Consider the following 15,833-nt stretch of genomic DNA (forward strand, 5'->3'; position numbering starts at 1 on the left):
GCACATGTTGGAGTTTTAGAACTCTCGTCTCATTATTTCTTTACCTAGGTGCTTGTCTATGATCAAACTTTTCGCCAGATCCTCTCCCTTAGTATCTTCCAGCAATGTTCACTGTTGTATCCAACTTTATCCTTCCCATGTTCATTAATTCTGCCTTGCACCTAGGCCCTTTCCCATTTCCTTCAATTCTCCTAGTAGTTATATTAAGTCTCCTGTAATTTTGCTCTTTTAATTTTGATACCTCTTTATGACTTAACAATAAAAAGGATGCATAGTTTTTTAAAAAATAAAATAAAATTATACATAGAAGAAGTTTAGAGTTTCTTAAACAATCTTCTCTTTTGGTTGTTTAGTTTGGTTCAGGTTTTTTTGGTTCATAGAAATGTCCATGTTTGTTGATGATTCAATTCAGGGTCAAAAAGAAAATTTAATTTTTTTAAAAGTAGTTTAAAGGTAGATTCCTGAGAGTTCTAAATGCCAAGCCAACAGGTTGAATTTTTAACTTAAAATTTCAAATCAAAAGCATTCTAAAACTCTATTCTTCTTTTAATGTTAACTCAAGCAACTTAGGAGTCAGTATATATAGATTTTCTAGCAAAAGCACAAAAAGAACTTCTACTTTTGTTCTGCCCTATTGAAATTTTCAAGGATGTATCTCCAAGATCTGAATTTAAATTTTAACAGTCAAATATTTCATCAAAGGGATCCTCCTACAAAGCCTTCTGAAAAGATTTTTGGAAATACCCCCAACATTTACACAAGGACACTTCACCAGGTTGCCTCTTTGCTAATACAGCAGCCCTCTCAGTCTGTGACCCATATACCTCAACTACCACTGGGTTTTGGTAAACTGGCAAGGAGCAAGAAGGAAGTTTGAACATGGAAATGATGAGACAAGGAATCCAACACTCAGAGGGTCAAAGCGAGTATAACATACCTCTCATCCCACTGTAAACTTGAATGGAAGGCCTCTAGGTTAAAGATACTAAAATAAAACACTGGAAATCAATTTCTCTTTAACAGGCCCTAGTTTGGAACCCATTCTCCATTCCTCAAGATGGATCAACTACAGATGACCTGCAATCAGAGGGCCCTGTCAGCAATAAAATACTGTTGCCAGATACTACAGGACACACCAAGCCCTAAGTCCCTATTCCTTCCACCTTGAGAAGGAACAGAGACCCCAGTTCAGAATTCCTGAGTCTTCAATGAAAAATGAAACTGGGAATAGAAGGTAGCCCACCCTCTGAGGAGCAATGGGATGAAGACCATGACCATCAAGAGGGAGTCCAAGCTCTTCATCCTTATTATTAAATAAATCAGATTAGTGTGGTTGACAGTATAAGTTACTGGCTAAATTAGTCCAAGAAGGTACAATTTCCACCAAGTAGAGCATGTTTGATCCTGTGCTATTTAACATTTTTATCACTGAATTGGATAAAGATTTGGTTTAAAGGATCATTTGTTGGAATAATTCTCCTTGGTGGAAACTGCATTTGCATGAGAGGAAGAACTAGTGAGAGATTCTTGAAGAGAAATCTTGGTTGTCTGACTTCCAGCTTTGAGAGAGAAGACACATGGTTTCACATTCTCTTCAAGTCCCTGAAGGGAAAGGATTCTGAGAAGAAATCAACATCAGAGGAGCTGGCAATCTCAAATGTCTTCCTCTCCCCAGCTGGTTGCACTGGAGACTTGGAGAATTTTCTACCTAGAAGATATCTGAGACACTTTTAGTGAACCAAGTTAGCTTGCTCCCAGTGGAAACTCATTATTCTGTGGATTGTTGTCTAGTATATACTCTCCTATGTATATTTAACCTACTTTTTTTTGTTAATCTACTTTCTGTTTTGTTATATATTTAGATAAATAAGTTTATTCACTTTTTACTACAAATGTTCTTTGTGGAGCTGTCATTTGGTAGAAGGGAAGTAAAGCCTAGACTTTATAGCCTAAGTCACTCCTTTTCTATTAAAGGACATTGATAAGAAACTCAACTTAAATCTAAAAATCATTTTTCAAGCTAACGATATTAAAAGGAACAAATAGATATAATTCTAGACCTCTGAGGAGAGCACTGAGGCCAGCCTTGGTCCCAAACTTCTGCTTTCCCTCTGAGCAGGAATCGAAGTCTCCCTTGAGATATGTTTTTTTCTCTCAACACATTCAATTTTGATCAATGCACAGCATGGAAATAATGTAAAGATTATCAAATTGCCTTCTGTTGGGGGGGAGAGGGGGGAAAAGTGTAAAATTCAAAATCTTACCAAAAAAATGATAGGTAGAAACTACTATTGTATACAATTGGAAAACAAATTAAATTTTCATGTAATTAAAAAAATTTTAAAAAACCCAAAACCTCCCTTGAAGAAGAGTGGGGGGGGGAGACTTTAGAGATATCTATTCTTGCCTATTCTTCTACTCACATCTAAACATCCATGGAGACACCCATAACCTTCATAAACAAATATACCATATATCTCTACAAAAGAATAGATGATATCTTTATCAAATTTTCAGATGGCACAAAATTTGAAGGAACATCTAATATTGTCTGAGGATACAAAAGAATCTTTAGTCTAATTGGCCTGAGTCTTTTAAAAGGATAAATTTAAAGTGGTACATAAGTTAAAAAAATCAATTTCACAAGTAAAAGTTAAGAGAGTCATATTTAGACAAAAATTTGTCTAAAATAAAAAATATTGCCTTTTAATGAACAGAAAGCTCAATGAGTCAGTAGTGTGATGTTGTTCTGTTGTTGTCATTCAATCATTTAATCAAGTTCTACTCTCTATGACTACATTTGGGGTTTTCTTGGTAAAGATAATGGAGTGGTTTGCCATTTCCTTCTACAGATCATTTTACAAATAAAGAAACTAAGGCAAACAGGGTTAAGTGACTTGCCACAGCTGATAAGTATCAGCTACCAGATTGAACTCAAGGAAATGAATTTTCCTGACTTTAGGTCCAGCATCTATCCCATGCTTCTATCTTAGCTTCCAGCATCTATCCTAGCTTCCCTCAGTTGTGTGATATGGTAGGCAAAAAAAAAAAAAGTAATCAAATCCTGGTCTGCTTTGAGAGACATAGCAGCCAAGAATAAGAAAGTGATAGTTTCTCTCTTCTCTGACACTTCAGAGTCCTCAGTCTTCAAAAGGGTATCAAAGGCTGGTAACCAGAATGATGAAAGACCTCAAGTCTATATCACATAAAACAGAATTGATTGAAGTAGGGTACAGTGGAAAAGATACATATTATAATTGTCATCAAGTCTTTGAAAGGCTATCATGAGGAAAGATTTCATGTTCTACTGAGTTCCAAATATTAGAATTAGGAACAATGGATAGAAGTTGGAAAGATGGAAATTTAGATTTCCAAGTAATAAAAATCTCAACAATGAGAACAGTCAGATACTGGAGTGGGTTGCCTTGGAGACAATGGGTTGCTCCCTCACTAGAGGCCTTCAAGCAAAGGTTGGATGACCATTTTGCTAAGTGTGCTCAAGGAGGGATTCTTTTTTCAAGGAGTCATTGAACTAGAAGTCTCTCTAAAATTTAAAATTGTAGGATTCTCTAACGGTAGTGTTTCTAGAATTGTTATGCCATCATGTGGTCATCAAGAAGATTGAAATCAAAACAGCAGTTCAATTTTGTATGTAGATCCTAGCCATCAAGAATATGACACATTTCTTTCAGGAAATGTGTTTAGACTTCATAGCTAGTAATAGGTTGCTTAGCTTTTTATAAATTTTCTCTTCTATAAAATAGTTAATATTAAGTACAAAGGAGAAAAAAAAGAAGAAATTGTGAAGAAGATTTTTGGGAAGTTTTGCAATTGTGAAAAGATTAAATTTTTGAGGAAGGAAAAATTAGCCTTAAGGGAGAAAACACAGAATCCCAGAAGTCTTTCTCTGGAGAATACAATTTGTCCATCACATCTCAGCTATTATGATGCCAGGAAATGTAAGTCTCCACTTCTCATGGCTCCAAAGACTTGGGCATCTTCCACTCAAGTGAAGGTCAGGAAGAGGTTATGGGAATGGGAAATTGTTATGGACCAGGCCTACTCAAGTAAGTCTATCTCTTAAGACTCAGGAATGGAATGCTATGAGATATACATAGAAAATTCAGTGAAAAGGAATTTACTTAATCAAAAAGGTTTATAGGACTCAGATACCCACAGTTCCCTTCCACCTGCATTTGTAACAGCAACTGCACTCCTTCAGAAAATTATATCAACTGGCCAGCAATGGGGAAATTTTATCAAGCCTAAACAACCTCAATTTCCCCAAAGTAGGGCATTTTATGCTTTCTGCAACCAGAAAGTCTCACCAAAGTTTCCAACCCTAGTCTCTTCAGAGGCCAATCAAGTTCTTGGTCCCTTAAACTGAAAACAGTCCAGTCTATGGAAAACAGATGGTATTCCCACCACATCCCATTCATTGGTGTCAAGTTTCCAAAAATCTTTTTGGTGACCTCAGGGATGTAAAAAAACCTAGAACAGGTAGTATTGGAAGACCTCAGTGCAATTATGATAGATGGATAGATGGATAGAAAGAACATAATATAAAAATTCCCTGAAAAAGTGCATTTCATACAATGAGAATAGTATGAGGGATAATACCATGAACCTCCCAATTCATTGTACAGGAGCAACAGGAACTATTATTATTTTTTTTAGTTTTTTTTTTTTGCAAGGCAAATAGGGTTAAGTGGCTTGCCCAAGGCCACACAGCTAGGTAATTATTAAGTGTCTGAGACCGGATTTGAACCCAGGTACTCCTGACTCCAGGGCCAGTGCTTTATCCACTGTGCCACCTAGCCGCCCCTATTATTATTATTATTAAAGATAAATTTATTGCAATTAGTTTTCACAATAATAAGCTAGTATTTATATACCACTTTAATATTTGCAAAGATCTTCACATATATTATTATTCTCCCTAGGTTATTACCCTGAGGTAAAAGTTAATATTATCCCCCCCTTTTTTTTTTTACAGATGAAGAAATTGAGGCATGAAGGGGTTAAGTGACTTGCCCAGTGTAATACAACTAGAAAGTGTCTGAAGCAGAAATCAAACCCAAGGTTTCCTGACTCCAAATCTGGTGCTCTACCCAACTGGTCTTCATGGGGTGAAGCTGGCACAATTAACCTCTTGGTCACCAAAGAAGAGAGAAAGAACTTTTCTCATTCAAGGTTTCTAACTGATTCAGCAGACTTCACAAAAGTAAATCTGTAAAATGCCCAGTCTAAAAAATCTTTGAAAGGAAGAGGTCAGCATTGGCCCCATGGACCACACCCTAAGCAACCATTGTCCCAGTGACTCATTGGGTTGTTTTTCTTTAAATTTCTGCAACCTCTCAAGTTGTGGTGGAAGCCTGCCCTCCCTTTAGAGGAAACCAAGCCCCCTCCAGCTCTTGGACTCTCTCATGAACCGTAACAAGTTCTCATTTTTTTCTCATCTTCCTTTTTCTTCAGTTCTCAGCCTTCTATTTCTTTCTTTATGGGTGTGATTTCCATGGAATTCAGCACATTTTCCAATGAAACCTGGAGACAGAGACTTCCATCCTACCTGCAACATATCAACCCCCCTACCTTATCATCACCATCTTCATCTGCACAATCCTTAAAAATCAAAAGCACGATTACCTAAAGTTCTAGTGGTTAAATGCAGTTTATTACAAAGAATATGAGTATTGTCCTCTTTTTCTGTTTATATCCACAGCACTAAACAAGATGCCTGGAATATAGTAAGCCCTTAACAAATTTTTTTTTTATTCACTCACTTATACAGTGGAAAGAGCACTGACTTTGAAATCAGAAGACTGAGATCGAGGCTCCATCTCTGATAATCTATGTGATCTTAGACAAGTCACTCATCCCCCTTGGTTCTCAGTTTCCTTATCTGTAGAAGCCATCTGACTAGATGGCTTCTGAAAGTCTCTGCCAGCTCTTTGGAGGGTCTTGGTCCTTGCTACACACTGCTGAGGACTAAACAGAAATGATGTGACTAATATGGAAATATGTTTCACATGATCGAACATGTATAACCTATTGAATTGCTTACCATCTTAGGGAGGGGAGGGAAAAAAGAAAGGCATAAAATTAGGAACTCAAATTTTATAAAAATATAAAAACTCAACTGAGTGTTAGGGGCAGTTAGGTGGCGCAGAAGATAGAGTACCAGCCCTGGAGTCAGGAGGACTTGAGTTCAAATCCAGCCTCAGACACTTAATACTTATTTAACTGTGTAACCTTGAACAAATCACTTAACCCCACTACCTTGCAAAAAAAAAAAAAAATGAATGGTAAAGATTGAAAGGAAATTGGAAAAGAATAAAATACTATTAAAAAACATGATCTGAGGAGAGAGGAAGAGCAAGTAGATTACTGAAGCCTTATCAGATCTTTCCCACTTATTTAAAATTACATTTTTAAAGAACCATTTAATACTTGACATAGAAAAACAATCACAAGTAATTTATTTTTGAGAATCATTTAACATGAAACTATACAAATAAAATTTCTATAAGCACAAATCTATATCTACTATAATGTAGATGGCATGTGACAAAGCAAAAAAAAAGATCTAAACCGGCCACTATATACAACTGGACAAAACTGATGTTTGTCCTTCATTCTGGAAGAAGATGGTAACATCAGGGGAGGTTATACCAACTGAAGCATGTGAATTAGATTTGAGTGGGAGGTTTCTGTGCTAAAGTCACCGACCTCACTTTTTTCTCCAGAGCCATCTAGATCCAGTGTCCAGATATAAATCAGGATGACTGGAGATGGCCCCAGATGTGAGGTAATCGGGGTTAAGAGACTTGCCCAAGGTCACATACCCTGTAGAATGTCTGAGGCTGGACTTGAACTCAGGTCCTCCTGACTCCAGCGTCAGGATTGCCCTATAACTGGACACATTTGCATCATCTACACCCATGCCTTTCATCCTGCTCCCTAATCAGGCATAACCTAACCATCACTAATGAGAATAATTAGTTAAAATAGGAACCTATCTTCATATTTTTTCCCTAAGCCAAACTCCCAGAAAAATCTTTCTATATTCCTTGCCTACATTTCCTTTCCTCCTTCTCCAGTCACTTCTTTTTTTTTAAGGTTTTATGCAAGGCAAATGGGGTTAAGTGGCTTGCCCAAGTCCATACAGCTAGGTAATTATTAAGTATCTGCATCTGATTTGAACTCAGGTACTCCTGACTCCAGGGCCGGTGCTCTATCTACTGCGCCATCTAACCGCCCCTCCATTCACTTCTCAACCCATCTTCACCACTTAAGTGAAATTGCTTCCTCAAAGGAGACCAACTGTAATATGGGGAATTCATTCTTTCCACACACACCCAGTCTACTTGATGTAATCACAGAAAATAAAGGGAAGATAACAGATTTTTTTGTTGCTGTTATGGCATTTCAGGCTTATGATTCCATTTGGGGTTTTCTTGGCAAAGACATTGCCATTTCCTTCCCATTTTACAGAACTATGGGGGATGAGGGTGGAGAGGCACTGGAGACCTTTGGAATGTGTGGACTGAATCTTTGTTGCTTTCTCCCTCTCCAGGGAAAAAATTGAATATCTATGTGTGCTAGTCACTCTCTCTTACTTCCTCTTTGGAGTGTGTGGATGCTCTGGGAAGACTAGTACCTCTAGGGTGAGGACTGCTGAGCCCTTAGCAGGACAGCTTTTCACTTTTGTTGTTCACCTAATTCACCCAACTTTCACATGTGACTCCAAGAAGCTGTAGCATCATAGTAGGCACACCCTGGTAAGGTATCTCAGCAGATGGGCTAAACCAGGTTCAGGGTAATTGAGATGTCTCAAATCATTGGTGAATTGGGGGGAGCGGGGAGTCTATCCTAAGCATATGTTTTCCCCAGGTGAAAAGTTGGATGAGAACATTTTGTTCCAAAAGCCAAGAAGGCAGCTGAAGCAAGCTCTGTGGAGTGTTCAGAGTTTGGTAAGACATCAAAGACACCAAGGTCATCCACTGCATCCCAAGCTATCATCAATCATCCTAACTTCTCTCTTGCCACTGAACTCCAATGAATCTGGAAGAGAGACTTTGTACAACTCTGCTTCACTTAAATCCAATTTGTGCACAAGTTAATAGACATGGCCCATTGCATGCTCTGTCAATTTAGAGAGACATCTCCACTCTAAATGTTCATATGGACTATTTGTGTCTGACCGGTGGTAAGAGCCCTCCAAGCTCATATTGATTGAATCAGCCACAGTCAGACACACTGTACCTTGACCCCTACATAGTTACATCATTTTGATATTCTTCAAGCATAAAGGACACCAACTAGACTCCCTCTTTTCATTTAACCTGATGAGGCTGTTGGAGAGGCAGTTGAAATTCTGTTTTTCTCCCAAATGATTACTTTCTTTATTAAGTTGTTAACCCTGAAACAAAATTTGTTGACCAACAACAGATGAAAAGTACATTTCTGTCCAGTAATATCAGCCATGGAGCTGAATCATTGAGACAGAGACATGTTATCTTCCACAAATCTTGCAAAAGTACCCAAAAGATAGACTTCTGCATCTATTTACTTTTCCTTAAGGAAAAAAAAAAGGGTCCAGAATCAGGAAGCTATAGGGAAAAGAGAGGCAACTACTGCTTCAGCCTTAAGGCTTGAAGCAGCCCAGTTTTCCTCTTCTTTCCAAAAGAATAACCTCTAGAGAACATTGAAGAGTAAGAGTGGAGCAGATAGTAGCCTAGCTGCAAAGCATCAATTGGGCATGTGTGGTCACCATAGTGATGCTACCATAGAAACCTGATGACTAAGAGTTTCTGAATTCACTGACTGGTACTCCCCCTAATGGTAAGACTTATTTGTTCAATTATTGAATCTCAATGGAATGTAAACCCTTTAAGGATACAGAATGCTTTGTATTTTACATATAATAAGTCCTTTATAATTATAACATCTTTATATATAAAACCTATATCAAATTGCTTTTTCATGTGGGGCCAGGGGGGATGAGGAAGGGAGAGAATTTGGAACTCAAAATTTGAAAAAAAGAATGTTAAAATGGCCTTCACATGTAATTAGAAAAAATAAAATACTATTCAAAATAATAATAATAATAATTTGCATTTATGTAGCTGCTTTAAGGTTTGCAAAATACTTTACACAAATATTGATCCTCATAGCAACTCGGGAAAATATGTGCTATTATTATCCTCATGTTATAGATGGGGAAACTGAAGCTAACAGAGGGTAACTGTCTGGGTCAAACAGCTATTAGGTGTCTGAGACTGGATTTGAACTCTTGATAGGTCCAGGGCCCTATCCATTAAGCCATTTTTCTGTCCTTTTATAACTATTTATTGGATTGGATTGGAAGCTACCATCTAATCTGCAGAAGTGAGCAAAATTTTCTGATGGGAAAAATGAAAAAATATTAGTCCAAACAGATTAGATAGCCCAGGGTCTATGCTTGCACCTATGAAGCTTAACGTTTTTTATCAGTGTCTTGGATAAAAACAAAGACAGCACATTTATCAAGATGATTCCAAAAGATATTCTAAATTATCAAAGATTCGAACTCTTGGGGCAAATCAATCAATTAAAAGATATGTATTAAACACCTAATCTTTGCCAAGCACTGTGCTAGGTTCTGAGATATCAAAAAACAAAAACAAAAAACCAATCCCTATCTTCAAGGAACTTACAATCAAATGAACATAATATGCAAGCAAAATTATACAAAGCAAGCTTTATCCACTATGACACCAAGATGTCTTAATTTAAAGTATTGGTAAATTGACTTTGTTACTCCTATCTCAGTTGATTTAATTACAAAATAAGCCTTGATACCTTATTCAGGAGAGAATATCTCTCCTGAATTCATCAATGGCAAAAAATCTAGCTGGAAGAAGTCCTTGAATAATTTGGAAAGAAACTATCTGAAATAAGGTTGTTCTGTACAAGGTTTATTGAGATTGACTGAAGAGACTTATTCACATACAATGGAATGAGGAGTAACCAAAAAATTACTTGTAGAGTATATTTAACAAACCAAATAACAAAGCAAATTGGAACCTGGAATCCCGATGTCTGACCAGCATCTTCATGCTCCTGAGAAAGAATTGTTTGAAGTATAAAAGAGAAAAACCACTGTCTCCTTTCCCATTCTGTTCTCCATTAGAGGATTTGGACTTCTCTTCAACTGTGTGACTTGTAGAAGTGTCTGCAACATGATCAGGATAAATTAAGCCTCAGATCTCTACAAGGATCCCAGCAGAAAACTACCCCATATTATGGGAAACTTCATAAGGACAACATGAATCAAAGAAATGGATTTTCCTATAAAAGATCTTAAGGAGTCAACTATCATATGTTCTAAGATTGAGACCATTTCACCTTAAACTCTATGCATGCTTGGCAGAGGTGGGGTAAAGATGGGGAGGCAGGGCTTGATATTCCATCACAGCTTTTAGAAAGATGTTTTATACCAACTGTTATTACTCCACCACCTTAGTAAAGATCCATTTCTAAAAGCTAATGAAGTCTGACTGACTAATTGGTATTAATTGATAACCATCACAAGGAGGGGAGTTTATGAAGTATGGTACTAGAAACCCCCACCACCACCACCACCTCTATTTATCCTGAGTATCCAAGCTGCCAGTATGGCTAAGGACCTGGGAGAATAAGGACTTGTTCTAAAATAATCCTCTGGGCAATTATTGTTTCCCTCACAGACTGTCATAGAGTTTTGAGTGTCATAAGCAGTCAATAAATGCTTACTGAATTAGTGAATAATTATTTAGTTCTTTCATTCTGTAGCTATATGACATGAGCAGTAACCTGCAGGGCTATGAAGAAGGTATGAAATATATAGGAAAAGCCAACAGATCCACAGTCAGTGGGTTGAAGGTTTATAAATTAAATGGTATTTTGTGGTCACTGAGGGGCTAGAGAAGTTCAAGGTCCCAGTCTTACCACAGAGTCAATAATATTTATATACAGTCCTGGCAGTTTGTCATAAAATGAAGTGACAAAAGGTAGACTAACCTGAAAATCATAAAACACCTCTATGTTGTTGCAGAGGGCAGCTAGGTGGCACAATGGATAGAGTGCAAGCCCTGATGTCAAGAAGACCTGAGTTCAGATCCAACTTCAAAAGCTATGTGACCCTAGACAAGTCACTTAATCCTGTTTGCCTCAGTTTCTTCATCTGTAAAATGAGTTGGGGAAGAAAATAGCAAATCACTCCAGTATCTTGGCCAAGAAAATCCCAAAGAGTCAGACAAGATTAAAAACAACTGCACAACCACACAAGGTTGTCATAAGCTCAATTTACATAGAGTGTTCCCAAAAGAAAAACCTCAAAATTTTGTTCCTAAATTAATCATAACAAGGTGCCAAAAGTCCCAACAAGGAAACAGGGCAACAACCAGAGGTCTTGCTGTAGCTAGCTCCAACAAACTGGTCAGAGTTCTTTATAAAGATTTCAGTGTAAGCACTCATGCCTCAGATATTAGGCAAATTACAAATCAGTTTTGATGATTGTCTAGAATTAAGAATGTCATGGGGAAGAGGTTAATAATACAGATTAAATATATGACCCATCCATAGGGAGGGCAAGGAGTGACATCCAATATAAAGACAAGAGAACAGAAAAAACAGCTGCCAGAGGAGCTGTCTACATATGAAGTGTAGGCAGCAGGTGGTTTTATTTTCTATTGTTGTTCTACCTGGCTTTATTACTTACAACCTGTATAGCCCTAGAGAAATCACTTAACTTCTCTAGGCCTCAGTTTCTTCACCTGTGAAAATGTCAGGGTTAGACTAAGTGAACTTTAAGGTTCCTTTAAGCTAGGGAATGAATGATCCTATCAAAATGAGTTTTCAGAGGTACAGTGGATTTCAGTCTTTAAAGCTATTTTGTATACTTTGAGTTTTGTTTTTCTCACAAGGTTTTAGGTGAGGGTGAGAGCTAGTTTAAGCAGAAAAGTAATCTCCTGTACACCCTAACATCAACATGGGGGTGATGTTCAACCTTGAAAGACTCGCTCATTCCATCAGTGCAACAATAGGGAACAATTTGGGCTGTCTGCAAAGGAGAGTGTCATCTGTATCCAGATAATGAGCTGTGGAGTTTGAACAAAGTTCAAGGACTATTCCCTTTAATTTAGGAAAAAAAACAGATATCTTATTGTCTGATCTTGTTACCTCTTAGACTTCTTGTCTCTTCCTTAAGGATATGATTTCTTTCTCATCACTCAATTTGGATCAATGTACAACATGGAAACAAAGTAAAGACTGACAGAGTGCTTTCCGTGGAGGGCGGGGGAGGGAAGATTGGGGGAACATTGTAAAACTCAAATAATATCTTTAATAAAAAAACAATAAAAAAGAAAAGTAATCCCCACAGAAGCACAATATATCAGAGTTGGAAAGAATTTCAGTAGCTATATAGTTCAACTTGTACCTCAGAAGAATCCTCACTTAAGCTGACAAGCTTGTTAACCAGCCCTTTCTGAAGCCTTCCAGTGAAAGGGGCCTTCCTGACTAATCTCATTTCACTTTGAGTTGGCAAGGTTTTCCTTATAACCTAATTCTACCCTGGCAAAAAGGGATTACATATTCTTTCTTAGAAGGCTTTATTTTATTCCTTCTGAACAAATTAAAAATTACCAAATAGACTCAATAGTTGCCCTTCCCATCTTAACTCCTCATTTTCTTCCTTTCCTTATTTTCTCTTCCTCTTTGAGTAAATCAGGGGAATTGGTGAGAAAGGAAATTCAACAGTGCAGAAAAAAATTGAACCCACTCTCATTCTATTTCTCTCAAATATTATGAGATATTATACATTGAAGATGACATACTTCAAGAATTATTGTGGTGGGCAGTTCCCAGACTAGACTTGTCTTTGCTGCTCACTTTTCTGCTTGTCAGAGAAGACTTTTGATGAAACCTTAGCTGAGAAAGAAAATTCCCAATGAGTGGAATATTCCCTCTTAAGAGTTAATATTTCTGGGTGTCTTGGTGGTGCAGCGGATAGAGCACCAGCCCTGGAGTCAGGAGTACCTGGGTTCAAATCCGGCCTTAGACACTTAATAATTACCTAGCTGTGTGGCCTTGGGCAAGCTACCTAACCCCATTTGCCTTGCAAAAACCTAAAAAAAATAATAAATAATAATAGAGTTAATATTCCTGGTGAAGTACTCTCAGGGTTAAAAATCATTAAAATAAAGACAGACTATTACCCTTAGACTATTCTTAGAAGAGGGAGAGAGGCCTTGCATTCCCAGTCTGACACCCTCCCAATTCTGCTAGGGAGTGAAACAGTGGACTATTTCCAGGAAGACCTTGCATTGATTCTGTTAGGGAGGGAAATAGTGGAATACTTCCAGAGAAGAGACCTTGCAGTCTTAGTTAGCCACCTATTTGGTAATGGATTGTGAGAACAGTAGCCTGCCTTCTCTTTTTTGATAAGTACTAAACTAAGAAGATAGTGGAGTTCCTTAGAAAACCCTGTTATACTCAGACAGTAATTCATTTAGATAGACAACAAAAGGTCATTAGAAATCTTCTTTGATACCCTCACCATCTGGATGGTGAAGTAATATTTTATGGACCATTTTGAGGGTTTCTTTTGCAAGGCAGTGGGGTTAAGTGGCTTGCCCAAAGGCCACACAGCTAGGTGTCTGAGGCTGGATTTGAACTCAGGTTCTCCTGACTCCAGAGCCGTTGCTCTATCCCCTGTGCCACCTAGCTGCCCTGAGGTACTATTTTATGAAAACAGTTTATTCTTCTCTTTGTTGCTGGGTAGATTTTTCAAGTAAACATAGTAACTCAAAACCTTAACCAATCAGATTGGAAGAGAGGGGGCTAGGGAGGGGGGAAATGTGCTAGACCATATAATCTTGCTTAGCTGTCACCTTGGGGCAGCTCCTTGAGCTTCACTACCTTTGTGAGACTTGGAGTGTGCCCTTTTCTCAAGAAAAGCCAAAATAGGGGCGGCTAGGTGGTGAAGTGGATAGAGCACTGGCCCTGGAGTCAGGAGTACCTGGGTGCAAATCCAGTCTCAGACACTTAATAATTACCTAGCTGTGCGGCCTTGGGCAAGCCACTTAACCCCATTGCCTTGAAAAATCTAAAAAAAAAGAGCCAAAATAAACTTTCCTTTTTGCTCAGAGGAGTCTCTTTTTTTTAATGGATTTTTATCCCACATACCATTTTCCCTAAGGAAGCAATGAAATTAAGTAGGAAGACTCTAGCCTGGAAGTCAGTAGGGCAACTCTGCTAAGTGATTTAAAATCATTTTCCTTTCCTGAATTCCAGATTTCTCAACTGTATAATGATGTTATTACTAATTTATCTCCAAGCTTCTTCCAGTTATTTCTGAATTTAAATATTTTTGTTCCCATGAATGTGGGTGCCGATCATAATCCATTTGAGCTTCTCATTCTTTTTTTTCTTTTTTAATGTCCATATTTTCATAATTCTTTCCAGAAGCTATAGGCTTCCCTCTGGTATTTTCAGTATTTCATATGTACCAGTACATATAGTTTCAGAGTTCCCTATCTCTGGCTCCTCCCTCTCCCTGAATTCTTCTTTTCCTGTCCTTTAGGGGGTTCCTCAAGGCTTCTCCCCCTGCCTAGGCCACCACTGCTAATGAACCAAAAAGGTCCAGAAAGTTAAGACAGGCTCACTCTAGCAACACCACTTGGTTTGGTCTGGGGTCTTGGTCTGATTTTGAGCAAAGTCAGAAGGTCCTGAGGGACACCTCTCACTGGGGATTTTCTCCACTGCCAACAACCAAGGAATTCAACTAGGAAACCTGACAACAGGGAAGGGAAGGGGAGAGGAGATACTTAAGAGCCCTGTCCTCAGAAATTCTGGTTCATCATCAAGGGGAGTGATGATTGTCCTGGTATATCCTATATCTTGGGATCTAGAGATTACAGATGATGTAATTGAAGTTATCTAAGCCTTACATTCTTTAATTCTATATTTCTGATCAAAAAATTGGTTTATCGGTCTCTAATTGGGGTTTGTAAGTCTAAATGTTAGTCTCTGCCTTCTTCAAGCTTTGTGTCTCTCCAGTTATAAATCTGAAGGCTGGTTCTGTCTGTATGAAACAGCCTAGTCTCTCTCTAATTGCTTCAGCAAGTTTTAGCTTTCACAGTTAGATAAACAGAATAAAGATCATCCTGAGAAGGCAGGAAACTGGTCTGGTTATCTCTATAAGAATAAATTCTTATACTTACGACACTTTGGAAGGAGAGAAATCCCATTGCTTTATATGTCTATATTATATCTGATAACATAAAATATCAAGTCAGAAGAAGAGACAGTAATCCTGTTGCTAAATTGGATCTTTATCAGGTCTGACATAGAACAGACCTTATGGATGGGTTAGTGAATCATAAAGGAATCAATGATACCTTTATATATTAATGTATAATCTGCTTGGTTGGCTGTCAAAATTTGACAGTCCTTTGTGAGATTTCTATAAATATTGCTTCCTCATTAAGCTCTTGGTTGATATCTTTAATGATGTCACCCACCCCTGGATTCAGTAAGATGTTAGAGAATAAAACTTTTTGTTATTTCATTTTTGGTTTAAGAAAATTATGGTTAACAAAGCATTAACAAACATGATGAACACAATAATGTTTTGTCCTTCATTTTCAAAGAAGACCATGACATCAGGAAGATGATATCATGACAAGCCTGTGAATTGAATTTCAATGAGTGGGTACCGTGCCAAGTTACCAGCTTCTCTTTCTCCTGGCCTTCTGGGTCCAAGAACCAGATATGAATGGGGGGACTGGAGATAACCCTGGATGTGA

The sequence above is a fragment of the Macrotis lagotis genome, chromosome X (genome assembly GCF_037893015.1).
Source record: "Macrotis lagotis isolate mMagLag1 chromosome X, bilby.v1.9.chrom.fasta, whole genome shotgun sequence".
Lineage (NCBI taxonomy): Eukaryota > Metazoa > Chordata > Mammalia > Peramelemorphia > Peramelidae > Macrotis > Macrotis lagotis.